This window comes from Nipponia nippon, unplaced genomic scaffold, assembly GCF_047370975.1.
Source record: "Nipponia nippon isolate SJK-2023a ecotype South Korea unplaced genomic scaffold, ASM4737097v1 scaffold_1, whole genome shotgun sequence".
Lineage (NCBI taxonomy): Eukaryota > Metazoa > Chordata > Aves > Pelecaniformes > Threskiornithidae > Nipponia > Nipponia nippon.
In genome coordinates, this window is record NW_028262290.1 from 164,539,430 (window position 1) to 164,553,012 (window position 13,583).

General features: G+C 51.1%; 1 protein-coding gene across 4 annotated transcripts in view; it reads right to left on the bottom strand.

Moving 5' to 3' along the window:
- The window catches only part of GJC2 (gap junction protein gamma 2), a 37,012-nt gene that overhangs the window by 7,310 nt on the left and 16,119 nt on the right, over positions 1–13,583 (bottom strand). Inside the window, exon 1 of one of the 4 annotated variants that reach the window (XM_087731777.1) lies at positions 3,166–3,534. The exons of the other annotated variants lie outside the window; for them this stretch is intronic. The gene's annotated coding sequence lies outside the window, so the exon portion shown is untranslated. Of the gene's footprint in view, positions 1–3,165; positions 3,535–13,583 lie in introns of those variants that run through there. 4 annotated transcript variants of the gene reach the window in all.

Sequence of the window (13,583 nt, forward strand, 5' to 3'; positions counted from 1 at the left end):
AGCAGCAGAGGGTGGGATCACCCTTTCTGCTCCCCTGCATCCCTCCTCTGAATCATCCTCAGGCTCACCATGGAGTTTACCCACCTTGTTTGCATGCAGACGCCTGATGGCAGGCAGTAAATTAGGCATCTGCGAACCCAGTCTCACCCATAAAGTGACGCCTACCACTGCACCCAGAAGCAAAGAGTGGCAGACGTAGGAGCCGAGCATGAACACGAGTGAGTTATCGCGGGGTAGCACATGGCAGCGGTGTGTTATGGCTCAGCAGCAGCTGCCCCGGCGCAGGCTACCCCCCTGCAGTCCTTCACGATCATGCAGAGGAAGAGAAAGGAGCTGTTGTCCATGCATTGAAAGACTACGGACACCAAACCTACCTCTCCCTGCTGCTGAGGATGGCTGGATGGTGGTAAATATCCAGCCAGAGGGAAAATGGTGCCATGAGACATGAGCCTGGTCCTAACCTGGCTTTGCACCGCTTTTATATGCAGACAGAAAATTATGCCCTAAGGTTTCCATGGCACAAGCTGGGCTTTGAGCCCATCGCCTGTGCCAGACGCAGGGTGGGAGCAGCCACCAGCGTCAGCCATGGGCACAGCCCCACGCGGGAGCAAGAAGGGGAACGTGCCTTGCTCTGTTCTCCACATCGAGCCTTTCTGGAATGCGATTTTCCTCACGCTGCTTCTTAGGACAGGAGCCAAACAGCGCTGGTTTGCTCAGTGCTCGCCTTCATGCTGCCCTGGGAGGTAGCAGCGCGGTCCGAGGCTCGAGATGCAATGCAATTCTTCCGCTGTCGAGGGCTCTCAAGAGCAGGCAGATGGAATTTTCTAACCCTGCTATTTCTAGATCAAACAAATCCTCTGCGAACCCAAACCCCCAAGTCTTCACACGCCAGACCGAGGCTGTGGGAGCACTCTGCAGATGGTGTTATTCTTGTCCTGTAGCTGGAGAAACTGAGGCAGGGAGCAGAGAAGCAGCTCACTCCAGGCTGGGTAATAAGCCAGAAGAAGAGGTGGAGAAGTTCTCCTCTCTGCCCTCAACTTACCTGGTGAAGAAGAACAGCCCTCAAAGCTGCTGGGACCAGAATCCCCATCTCCTGCCCCCAAAGTGATGCCTTGGACCCAATGGTCAGTACAGAAATGCCGCTGCAGATAGGACAATTCAGCCACTGCACAAGAACGTGGAAAGCCATCACCACAGACCTATTGTTTATTTATTGAGGAAACGGGATTTATTCAGGGGTGAGATGGGAAAACATCCCCTCTGAGTGCCTTTTTGCTTCTTTAGACTCAGTGGATACACTTTAAAGTCTCTTTAACCCTTCCTCTGATTTGTGTCCACAATCGGATATGGGCAAAATGGGGCAGTAAATGATTTGCAGGATTAATCTGGGCATTTGGCCAAGCTCCAGCTGACAGGGGGCTGGGAAGGGAAGACCCCGATGGGTGCAGCGGTGACCCGCTGCGGGACGCGGTGCATCCATCTCTGGAGCATCTGGGTCCAACTGAGGCAGGGCTGGGGCTTGGATCGAGCACACATCGACCCCAGCTTGGCTGGCCCCATGCGGGTGTTCAGCCACCCGCCAGCTCCCATCTGCATCCCCAATTACCTGCAAGCCTCAAATTGTTCTGAAACACGTGCTTCAAATGTCCTGTAGAGCAGTTCATTTATAATTCCAGTGCTCACACAAAGGGTTTATGAGGTCTACACTGGGGATAATTTACCATTTTGCAAGTGTTAGTCAAGGACACAGTTTCCAAAGCTCAGAGTCACCTCCCAACAGCAGTTTTGCTGGGGCAGGGAGGGTCTGGCCAAGGTAGTGGTGGCTTTTGGAGTAAATATTCAAGTTTTGATCTGATATTAGTCAGGGCTGTTAGCAAAGCACCCACTGTCTCCTCTGGGAAACACATGTTGGAAAGGAACGCCTGATAGCGTTGCTTCAAAACACTCACAAGCCTCCTGAGTCAGGGAGAAGGAAAGACATTGCAAAATAATTGAAGTGGCGGGTTGTTGCTTTGAGAAGACCACCTCCGGTTAGCAGCCACCAGCCTGAGCCGTTGGTCCTGCTGTTGACGCTGCGGCTCAGCCCTCCGTGCACATCTGGATCTGCAGGAACATCTGCAGGAAACAGCCTCGAGCTGTTTCTGCGCCCCTGGGGCCCTGCTGTTGCCTCTCTGTATGATCACACCTTGACGTTATTAATGCTCCTGTGTGTCCACCCTCTCTCCTGGCATTGTATCTGAGGGCAGGAGCTGAAGGAAACGAGTTAAAAAACCCTCCTACAATCAGTGCAGTTAAACTTCCAGTGTTTTTTGTGACTCTCTGGCTAGAAAGACTATAGTATGAGATTTCAGTGCCTTTAATTGCTTGGGGGGAGTTAGTACACCATTATATTTTGGAATCAATTATAAGGCAAACAAGCTTCCAAGGAAGGATTTGTTCACATTGCTTTTGCTGATGAATAGGACGGTACTAGGAAAAGACTATGTCTCATCTCCTCTCAATGCCAACTATCAAAGCACAAAAAATGGATTTTTGCACCTTCTGTGTGCTTCAGACCAAATTCCTCCATGCAATGGAAAAGTTACACAGCCCAGCTCCCTTGGGAAGAAAAACCTGTGTGGATCTACAGCAGGTAGATGGATTAGATTAGGTGGTTCATGCAGCTAAATTCCCTGCCAGAGCAATCGCATGAGGGGACCCACCATCCCTCGGCTTTGAAATCCATTCATTCACAGTCACCTATCTTCACACGTTTTTCTCCAGACTAACTGACATATAGCGTATGAAACGCACGCAGGGTACAAGTTTTATTTTGAAACGGCTACAAAGGGGTGGTTGGACCTCTCAACCTGCCAGCAACATTTCCAGTGCCTTTGGCTCAGCCTTAAAATAGTGAAAATTGCATGTAGCCAGGTACAGGAATGAGCTGTTGGCTCCATGTTCTCATCATGGTTACTTCCCAAAACACGCTGACCCCTCTGCGCAATCACAGGCACAACTGTTGGAACTGGGAAAACTTTAAAACCTGAGTCTAAAATAAGCAGAAGAAGGAAAAAAATAAATGGAAAAAAGTATCTGTGCTAGCTGGATGTCCTTCCTCTCCGCACGGTTCCCACACCATTGCTTAAGCTGCAGGGAAAACAACGGGAAAAAAAATCTACTTACAGAGACATGGTGCTTCTCGTGGTGGCTTTCCCTCCTCCGCCGACATTCCTGTGCCGCCAGCCCTCCGCCTTGCCCTAGATAAACTCCTGCCGCCTCGGTCCAGCCATGCCCCAGCCGCTGGAAACCGGAGCTCAAGGGAAGTATTTAATGTGCTGTCAAACCCCGCCTCTGCGGCGGCCGAGCACCCACCGCCGGGAGGTCCTGCCCGAGCTGCCTGCACCCCTGCAGTTGGTCCCACCGCCGCCCGTGGCTCCCCTTTCCCTCGCCAAGCCTTGGGAGAAGGAGGGAAGGTGCTATATATATAAATACCATGGAAGAAAGGGGCATCGGTTTTAAATCCAAACAAGCCGCCGGGTCTGGTTTTAGGAACGCTGCCTGGAATTTTGCTGTTGAGCTCTTGAGCCGGTTGGAAGTAAATTAATAGCATCAGCTAGTGGCACTGGTAACAGATTTGTAAGACAGAGAGCATGACTAATAGGGAACATGTGGAAAACACATTTTGGCAAAAGTTCCTTGGTTGCTGGGGAAGAAAAAATAATAAAAAAAGAGGCAGGGCTCACTAGTGAGAAAAACTGCCCCGAAGCTCCTGCTTTGGTGCACCCCCAGGCAAGACTTTCTCTGAAGGAGGTGGTGCACCTCTCTCCAAGCTGGTGGATGGGGGCAGAGAGCAGATGAAGGATGGGGAAGGGTTTTTGAGCACACACAGAGTTTTTGGCTTCTTTGCAGAAGCAAGAAGAAGTATGGGAATGTATGTGAAGCCTAAGGCAAGTGGAGAAGAAAACCTCCACCTTGATGGTCCAAGGATGGCCTCTTGTCCCTGCTCCACCTGTGGGGAGCTTTGGCATTGCCACCCCAGCGGGATCAGGGCTCCAGGTAGCTGCTGAGATGGAAACGCAGAGTCTCCCCAAGGGCCAGCGAGGAGGAGAAGGAAGCGACAGCATCAGCCAACAAGTCATGAAAAGGATCAGACCCAGCCTTTGAGGGGAGAAAGCATGGGAAGATGTACATTTTGATCAAGGGGGACTTTTGAAACCATATGGTTTATCGGGAACTTTCATCCCTGGTCCTGACAAAGCAGGATATTCACTCTGGTGTCAGACCTCCAGCTTCCCAAAGAGCCCAAAGGGACATGGAGGGGCAATTCCTGCTCGCCGGAGCATCTTGCACCGACGCTCTTGCGAGCAGCAGCATCTCCTGCACTGCTCCACGCTGGCTAACGCTTCGGCCGTCCTGCTGAAAGTTGCTCTGCGAGAGCCCAGGAGCATGTGAGCCTCTGCTGACACCAGAGCTTGGCTGCATGACACAACCCCATTGCAGCTATCGGGGTCTCCGGGGGGGTAGCATTTCTGGGCACATTGCTGTAACTTTCCTGAAGGTCTCATGTTATAAACTAATTACTCATACACAGTGATAAGTTAATTCACTGTCTGGAAGTAGCCATCTATGACAGGCAAGTGGAAAAGCCCTGTCAGCTAAGTTAGGTGTAGAGATGAACATACCCTTGGGGCAATATGCCACACTAGGAAAATCAGAGTTTGGGAGGCATTTGGGGGGAATAAGCCTCTAAAGAAGTTAAATTATCACAACCCTGGCTCCATCCTTCAACTTAAGCACAAAGCACACTGACAAAGCTTGCGCTCTCAGTAGGGAGATAGGGAGCTGGTTTCAGAGGAGACCACCGGGGCTGGAGATCTCCTCCAGCAACACCGACCTCCCTGGAGATCTCCCATCGGGACCCCTCTGAGAGGGAGAAAACGTGCAGCGAGCCGAGGCCACATTACTCCTGCGTGTTCCTGGGGCTGGGTTTGGCCTCCAGCATGACAGGGCAGTGACCTCCTTGCCCGCATGGTCCTTCAAGTCTGGAGACAGTGCGGTGGGTCACCTCGTGGTCACCTCCGCAGGGGCCACCGCGTGGTCCTTGGCCGCGTCCCCTCCAAGCAGGAACCCCACAGCTTCCAGCACATGTCACACCATCTACTTCTAAAATACAAGTCCTATGAGATCCATCAGACCTGAGGGATGGCCACCAAGATCTCATTGCCATCAAAGAACTGTGGTGAAACTTCCACCCGCTCCAGCCAGTGCAGGACGGAGCTGCAGAGAAGTATTATTAGTTATTTAAAAATAACTAGCTGAGAACAACTTCCAGGCTCTGCAGGACTGCGGGCAGCAACTCAGAGATAAAAGGCAGCTCAGCACGGTCCCTGTCCCGTGGGTCATGCAGTCTTTCCAGGCCCTTTGCTTTCTAACCATGCGGGTTATTTATACACACAGCAATCTCGTCTGGTGGAAGTTTTCTCAGGGCATCTGTGCTTCAGGCGAGCCGAGCAACATCTGCTCCTGCTCCAGCCTCCTGCTCAGTGGGTCTGGCCATCACACTGGCAGGGATGGAGTGGTTCCCATCACCAAACCATCACCCATGGGCCAAACCATCACCTGGGGAAGGAGGCAGAGCCAGATCAGTGCATTTTCTCCTGCACGCTTTAGCTGGGTTTTCACCATCTGAACAGATTATGAAAGCCAAAACCTTCGCTGCGTGGGTAATAACAGAGAACGGCAGGAGTATGCACGCAGGTATAAATAGTTTGTGTTTTCTTCCTCCCAGGGAAGACACTGGAGAGCAAACAGAGCTTTTCTACCCATAAATTAATGTACAGACTAAGAAAGTAATAGGCACCTTTTCACTCCTGACCCAGCCCTGCAGCGTCCCATGTCCTCGATTTAATGCTTGGCACCGAGAAAAGGAAATAAAAGAGATGGTGGAGACAGAGGGGGAATGGATGTGATGAAGCCTTGTACGATTCTGGCTGCTGCTGGCAGTCGCCTCTCCAAGTCACCTCTCCACCCAGGCACCGCTCGTGTTTCAGAGTAGTGATCCATACCTACGTCTCTTAGATGTCCTATTGAAATAAATGAGTGCCATCACTAATGATAATAAGATCTGGTATAACGTCTCCCTGCTATGTCAGTGATGAGTACCAACCATAATTATCCACTCTGTCCACAAATCTACAAAGCTCTGTACTGTATTGGCTGAGAGTTCATTTTCTTCTCTAATTTTCACCTTTTGGATTTTCACTTGATCTGTTTTAAACCTAAACGAAATGAAGAAACGCATCTTTGTTCAAATGATAAGCCCTTTTTTTAAAACAAGACGCAGGAAGCAACATCACTGTGCTGAGACAAATGTCACAAAACTGAAATAAATTAAGAATGTCAAGTTTTTATCTTATTGAAAATTGTTGGATTTGGGCTTAGGAGGCTACAGAATTTCACGCCTGAGAAGCAAACACGTTTGAATACCACAAATAAGGGCAAAGACTGAAGCAGCAGTTTTAATTCCTATCTTTTCTTCTTCGACTAACTTCACTAACCTTTTTTCTCTGGCCTTCGGATGTGGGATGCAGGACACATCTTCACTCTTGGTGGCTGTGAGTGCCATCCGTTTTGCAAGAGCTTTGTGATGGAAAGGGTGGCAAAGGCACTGCCTAAAAGGAAATATTCGACTTGGAAAATATTCTCCCTCCTTTGCATAATCTTAAAGTCCACTGCAGAACTGCTGAATTTTGTTATTACTCCTATTATTCAGTAATTTGGTGGCAGTTAGAGAGAAAAAGGGATCTGGGGGGTTACAGCTTTGCCAATGAACGACAGCGTCACAGAAAGGCACGCTGAGGTCTTTGCGAGCGAAGGCGGCGCTTTAAAACATTGCAGCTACACAGAAAAAGAGTCAGGTTTTAATTTCTTTAGTGTCTCTGGTGTGGCTGGACTGTTACTTGCAGCCCCACGCCTTTAGCGGAGCACCACAGTTCTGGAAATGGCTTTAAACAGAGGTTTTCTTCCCCAGACGTAAAGATGTGCTTCAGGCAGTGGCAACCTCCTTTATCAATGCATCCTCCTTTCCTCCTTATCCTGCCGTTACCCTCGCTGTCTTCAGAGTAGCTGGTCCCCGAGCACACAGGTGTGGGGGCATTGAGATGGGTTTGGGAGAGGACTTGGTCTGATTTTTTAGAAGTTTGGTTCAAGTCAGCATTGCAACTTTGACATTTCTAATGGCTCGTCCCCAGGCCCGTGCCTGGTTGATAGGGCCAGGTAAACCAAGCGCTGCGGAGAGGTCCAGGTGTGTATCTCACTGGGGTATCTTCAAGGCTGCCTTCCATTTCCTGATGGGAAGGAGGCCATCAGCACCCATTGGAGGTCCTTCTTCATGCCTGGAGTCTCCAGAGCCTTCAGCAATCCAAGGACCCAATCCATTGCCCCGGTGACACGCTGGGTGGGCTGGGGGCTTCTGCTGGGACAGAGAGCCATGTCTCTTGTGTTAAGGTGCTTTGGGACAGGCCAGTCCCTTCCAGCAAGGGCAGAAGCAACATACTGGGTTAGGACTTGGGTTTATGGGTGGAGGGACCATGCTTCGGGACAGCCCCTGGTCCCAGCCACAGAAGCAGCCTGTTTGCTCATGAAATAGTAACTGAACCAACACCCCTCTTTATGGCTGATGGCATCAAGGCCAACTCTGGATGTCCCAGGGGCCCGTTCAGGAGCTGTGATGCAGAGATGGGAGGGAGCACGTGGGAATGGCCACAGCGCTGCTCAACTCAACCACCCCGGCCAAGGACCCCCGGGCTCCCTTTCAGTCTCACCATGCTCCCTAGATTAACCTAGAAAAAAAAAAATGTCAGCTGTGCAAACTTCCCTCCTTCACCCAGAGCTTTGGGTGTTCTCCAAGATTTGAGACTAATCAGGGCTTGCATTGTAAGACCTCTGCCAAAACCTCAACTCTCATAAAAAAAAAAAAAAAATTACAGCCTTCGGAAAAAGCTGTGCCAGTGTTGGTTGATAAAATCTGCTTCATCGCAAATCTCTGTGCGGACTTTTCAGGACGGTGGTGATGACAACCCCGCCACAAATGTGCCATTTGAACAACGCAGAGCCAGGGCCTCTACCTGTTCATCATCGGGTTCAGTTTTCTTCTGCATCCAGCTCTGCTTGTTGGAGGAATCCAAGACGGTTTTGATCTGGATCAGGATGTTGCAGTTGGTCTCTGGCTCTTGCAAGGACCGAACAGAGAAAATCGGGTCTCGCACGTTTTTCCAAAGCCTGTGGGGATTTTGGCTGCATAATGTAACGATGTTTGAAAATGAGCTGATGGCTGCTTTCTTTCTTGCACTCTGGAAATATAAACTCTGGCTCTGAATTGCCATGAAATTTGGACCACAGTTGTGCCTCAGTTAGCCCAGAAGATAGGTCAGAAAACCGAATTTCTGTTAAGTTTGCAGCAGTTTGTGATTGGAGCAAGAAGCCAATGCTGTTAGCAGAATGAATGATATTTCTGCTGAAAAACAGTGAAATGTTTCCTTTGGATATCACTGACTGATGACCACGTAAAGGTAAAAGCACTTCATTTTGAAAATGACAAAAAAAAATAATCTGATACGGTTAAACAACAGTAAGATTTAAATTCCAAAGTACAAAAGCCCAGAGGAAGCATTTAAACCCAGGCTGGAGAGCAGAAGCGATTTATTCCAAATTTCACTGTGATGGACACATTCTTGAGATAAATTTCAGTGCTGACAAAACCACATATTTTTTCTGACAGGAACCTTTCTGCTGAAGTTTTGAAGGACGGCAAGATAACACGGGCCGACGTAGCGAAAGGTGGCAAGAAGGGGCTGGTGCAGAGCCCCAGGGACGTGGCTCAGCAAAGCCCTTTATAGCATTTTTTCCCTGCGTCTGTTCCTGCTCCAAAGCAAGCATTTGCCTCAATAGTCAGAGGTCGTATCAAGCAATTATTCCCTTCTCTATTTGCTTCCCTTTCCTGAAGTAGCCGGAGAAGCAATGGGAATAAAAGGCCATCTCCAACCGCACCCGTTGGGGTCGTACCCAGCGTTAGTGCTACCCACGTCTCCTGCAAACCCATCGCGGCTCCCCAAGCTCTCATAACAGGAAGCAATAAACTTTCCAGCCGGCGTTCCCAGCCCCGGCTGGCCTGCAGCACAACCCTGTGAAGCCAAGCCAAGCTTGACTGGCTGTAGACCTTCCTGAGCTTGTACAAAAGACTGAAAAAAAGAAAAAAATCAATAAAAATCAGAGGAAATCCATCCCCTGGCAAAAACGGCCGTGCAAAAGTTCACGGCACATCGCCTCCTCCTGCCGTTGCCCCCGCGGCGGCTCCTCCATCTGCAGTTCACCGAGCAGCGGTGCGTTAATGCAGGAAAAAGGCCAGGGTGCATGGGAAAAATTAGGGAATGCTGGAAAAAAAGTCAAGCGGCCACATTTTTGGCTGCTCCAGAAAGGTGTTGGGTTTTTTTCTTTTTTTCCCTTTTTCCCGAACACCTGTGGATGGGCAGAGATGGTGTGTTAGGAGGGAGCTTGGAAGAGCCCCAGGAAAAGGGGGCAGGAGCAAGGGGAGGGGGAACAGAGGTTGGAAGCTCAGCCATGGCTTCTGGGCTTGATTCAAGAGCTGCTGGGTGAGGTCCACGGCTCACACCGAGCGGATGAGAGGAATGGTTTCCCTGCTTTTCAGCTGTGTGAGAACCATGTGCACAGTGTCAGTGGGGTGGGAGAGGGAAGGGGATGGGAGCAGCCCGCGACTCCGCATAGGGATGAACATCTTAGACGCAGCCTGAGGGTAAGGACAGCAGTGCCCCAAAGCGAAGGTGGAGCGGTTGAGTCCTCTGTGGATCCACACAAGCAAAGCCGGACATGTTCAACACCTCCTCCAGCTTCCCTCACCACCCCCCTCCTGCAAATACCTGAAAATACAGATAGTTTTTGGTTTTCTCCTGGAAAATGCTTTGCACCCATGCAGGTGGGCTGCTGATTCCAAGAGTTTGACTCTATTTTTTGCAGCAGTGCCAATGAGAAAAATGTTAGTGTCATCTCTGTCATCACATGCCTCATCTGTCAGACACGGGGAAGTACAACGGCCACCACAACAGGGGGGACAACCTGTACACAACCAGTGCCGGGCTGGTTCAGCCAGCCCCATTACGTGTAGCAGCTCTCAGGACAGACTCTCCACCAGGATTTAAAACAGGTTCATATGGGTTGCAGCAACCCAAAGAGACCCTGCCGCTGCCCTTGGCTCTGGCTGAAGGGCTCTTCTGCCTCTCGTAAAGGACAGTGTGACCCACCGCTAACCATGGCCCCATTTGCCGAAGTGGAGACTCAGATCTATAGGTTCAAGCTCGATCCTGGGCTGACAATCACCTGCCCAAACCACGAGTGCAATATGGAAGAAGGCTCTGCACTGGGGATTTGGTGGAGGTTTCTTTCACCACGAGTGCAGGAGAAGCCGGCACGTTGTTCCCATCTTTGTTTCTTTACTACCCCAAAAATATCTGTAATTTGCCAACCAAAGTGCAGGTTAGAGGAACCGTGCCTCAGCCCTAACAGGCACAGGAGCTTGCAGTGAGCAAGTGTCCTGCAAATTGGTGCAGGAATGGGACCCACAGGATCCAGCCCAGCTACATGAACCAGGTCCAAGCTCTACGGCGCCTTCACGTGATGCTCCGTCATCCAGCCTTGGCCATACATCATGATCGCTGAGCGACTGCCCTGTCCTACGCTGTCCTCCAGGCAGAACTCATGCCTTACTGCTTTAAACAACCATATAGTTAAAGACCATGCGGGGGTGATTTGGAAGAGCTGCTATCCTTGTGAGCAGATTTAAGGTCCTTTTGCTTTGGTGTGGCATCTGCTCAGAGTGCTGAGTCCCACTCTGCGCTCTGCTCTACCAAGAACATAAAGGTGGTCTCCTAAACCCATCATCCAGCACCTCAGCAGGTGACCTGGTTGCAGGAGCTGAGGTAAAGTTCAAGGATCAGGACTTGTAAGATGAGCCAAAACCTTATCTGAACCAGGACATGTGCATCTAAGACACCAAAGCTCTCTGAACATCACAGCACTCATCACTGGAGCATTTATTGCCCAACCTTCTGGCTTTGGAGGACCCTCAGACTTGTCAGGTCGGATAGAGCCGTAACAGTGAGGCCACTCCATGACCCAAGTGTTGTGCAAACAGGGAAAAGGGCTGGGGACGGCTGTCAAACCCTTCCCTCTGCCAGAATAACCCGTCCCTGTTCCCTCCCCAAATGAACTCCGAGCTGCAGACCTGCCACCCCAAATCACCAACAGGTCCTCCTGAGCTCAGCCCTAGCTACCTGGACACCAGACCCTTCCTCACAGTAAAAAAATCCAACATCAACTAAATAAGGAAGACAAGAAAGCAAACGCCAAAGCGAAAATACCAGACACTTGGATGCGACTTTATGGCTCATTTTTCCATTACTAACAAGGTCTAAACATAGTTAGAGAGAGAGACTCGAGCGTGATAAATGAGGAAACAAACGGGTTGGACATGCTCTTGCCAACTGTTCTTAGATAACAGACAAAACAGAAAATAAAGAAAAAAAGGAAACATTATTACTACAAGTGCTTTCCTATCCTTCTGGCCAGGTTCCCAGCATGACTGGGGTAGGTTTCTACTCTGCTCACCCAGATTTACTGTTACACCAGTATCACCAGTAAATATTTAAATACCCACTTAGGTAATTATACACAGAGATAATTATACGATCCTATTTACATGCAGAGAAGAGGAAGATGAGAGAGAAATGCCCAGAGGAGTGCCCGGCACCAGGCAAGCGGTACGGTACCTTCCCTGGGAGCCCTAGGGACAGGAGCATCGGTGAAGGCTGGCCGGTCTGATGCGAAGGCGAGCGTGGGGTGGGAAAGGGACGAGAGCCTTCCTGGACGTGTTTACATAGGTGGGCCCCCACCCGCTGACGCCGGAGAGGTCAGCAGCTCATGCCTCATATCTGGACGCCACTGGGTCCCCCGTGCCAAGAAGGGAGACCACGTGTCTTTTCATCCCCAAAGCTTGCAGGACTGGAGGGGTGTTGGATCAGTGTCCCTCCTTCCCTTCCAGAGGCAGATAGTGGGGCGGAGAAGGTGCTCTCAGGCTGGCATCCAGGTGGGAACAGAGCCAGTCCCGTTTGGCCCTGGGCCATGCTGATGCTCGAAGCAAAGGTTGACTCTGAGATCTGCAGCGCTAGAGGTCCAAGCCCTTGGGCATCCGATGGGGTGCTGGCAGCATGAGCACGCAACCTGCCTGTCTGCCGTGTTGGGCATCCAGCTATCCAAAGCCTACGCCAGCACCACCAAACCCTATACCAGCACCACCAAACTATGCAACAGCACCACCAAACCCTACATCACCTCCAGCACACCCTACACACCCTCCAGCAAATCCTACACCAGCATGACCAAACCCTACACCACCACCACCAATCCGTACACCACCTTCACCAGACCCTACAGCAGCCTCCCAACCCATGATCCTTAGGTTGGGACCATGAGCCTGAGGGTTTGCCATGGTCCCATCATGCCTCATGCACAGGGCTAAGGCAGACACCCCCCAACCTTGCTGCCTGCCCCCTCCTACCAAAGGACAGACCAAGCTGGTCCCTGCTACCCAGTTGCCTTCACCCCACGCAGTATCAGGGGGGAGGGAGCCAGGAGATCTGGGCTGTAGCCAGGTGCTCTTAGAGGACCATCACAGGATGGCACCTTCCTCCCTGCAGCGTTGCCCTCCCGGACACAGGACGCGCTGCATGACCCTCGCTGTAGGAGAGCATAATCTCTTACGGTCTCAATCCTTAATGAACACCCGGGGATGTGCAGGTCGTCGGTCCCAAGGCGGACAGCCACACTCGCTGCCCCTCGGGAAGGCAGCAGCAGGTTGTGCTCCAACACGAGTGCGCACGCTGCTTTGCAAGAGGTTGCTCCGGGGAGCGAGCAGCAATAAAAAGCTGGAGAGAAGAAAGGATAATATCCAATCCAGCTGTGAAAACAAAGATTAAAACCCTCTGAGCCTACAACCTCCCTTGGCCAACGCGCGGGAAACAACGCGCCAACATTAATTCCTCTCCCCATGTCCATCCAACAGATATTTTTTCATGAATGAGCATGTTGAGGCGGAAGGGGAAGGAAGGGAGATGCAAGAGGAGGAGGTGGACAGCCCTTCCACGCCTTTTACACAGGGGAACCTCTGCAGTTCATGGAGAGGCAGGGCTGTGGGTCTGAGCCAACGACGCTCCAGTGCTTGGGGCTGATCCACGACCTGAGACAAGCGGGCAGCTAGATGAGGTTCTTCTCTCTTTGCTTATACAACAGGCTGGTCCTGAAGGTAGAGATCTTCCCAAGAGAGCACCAGGCACATGGGTGCATGGGTGCAGGTTTTGCTAGAAAAGTGAGAGGCTCGGGTGCATGCTACCCTGGTCACAGCAAACCCTCCACTACCCACTGGGATGCGGTGGGCTCCTGCTGCCAGAGGAGGTACCCCCGCCATCGCTAGGGCTTGCACAGGGGTCAAACACCCCCATACCAGGTACTTGGCTGGTTCCCAAGCAGGGACG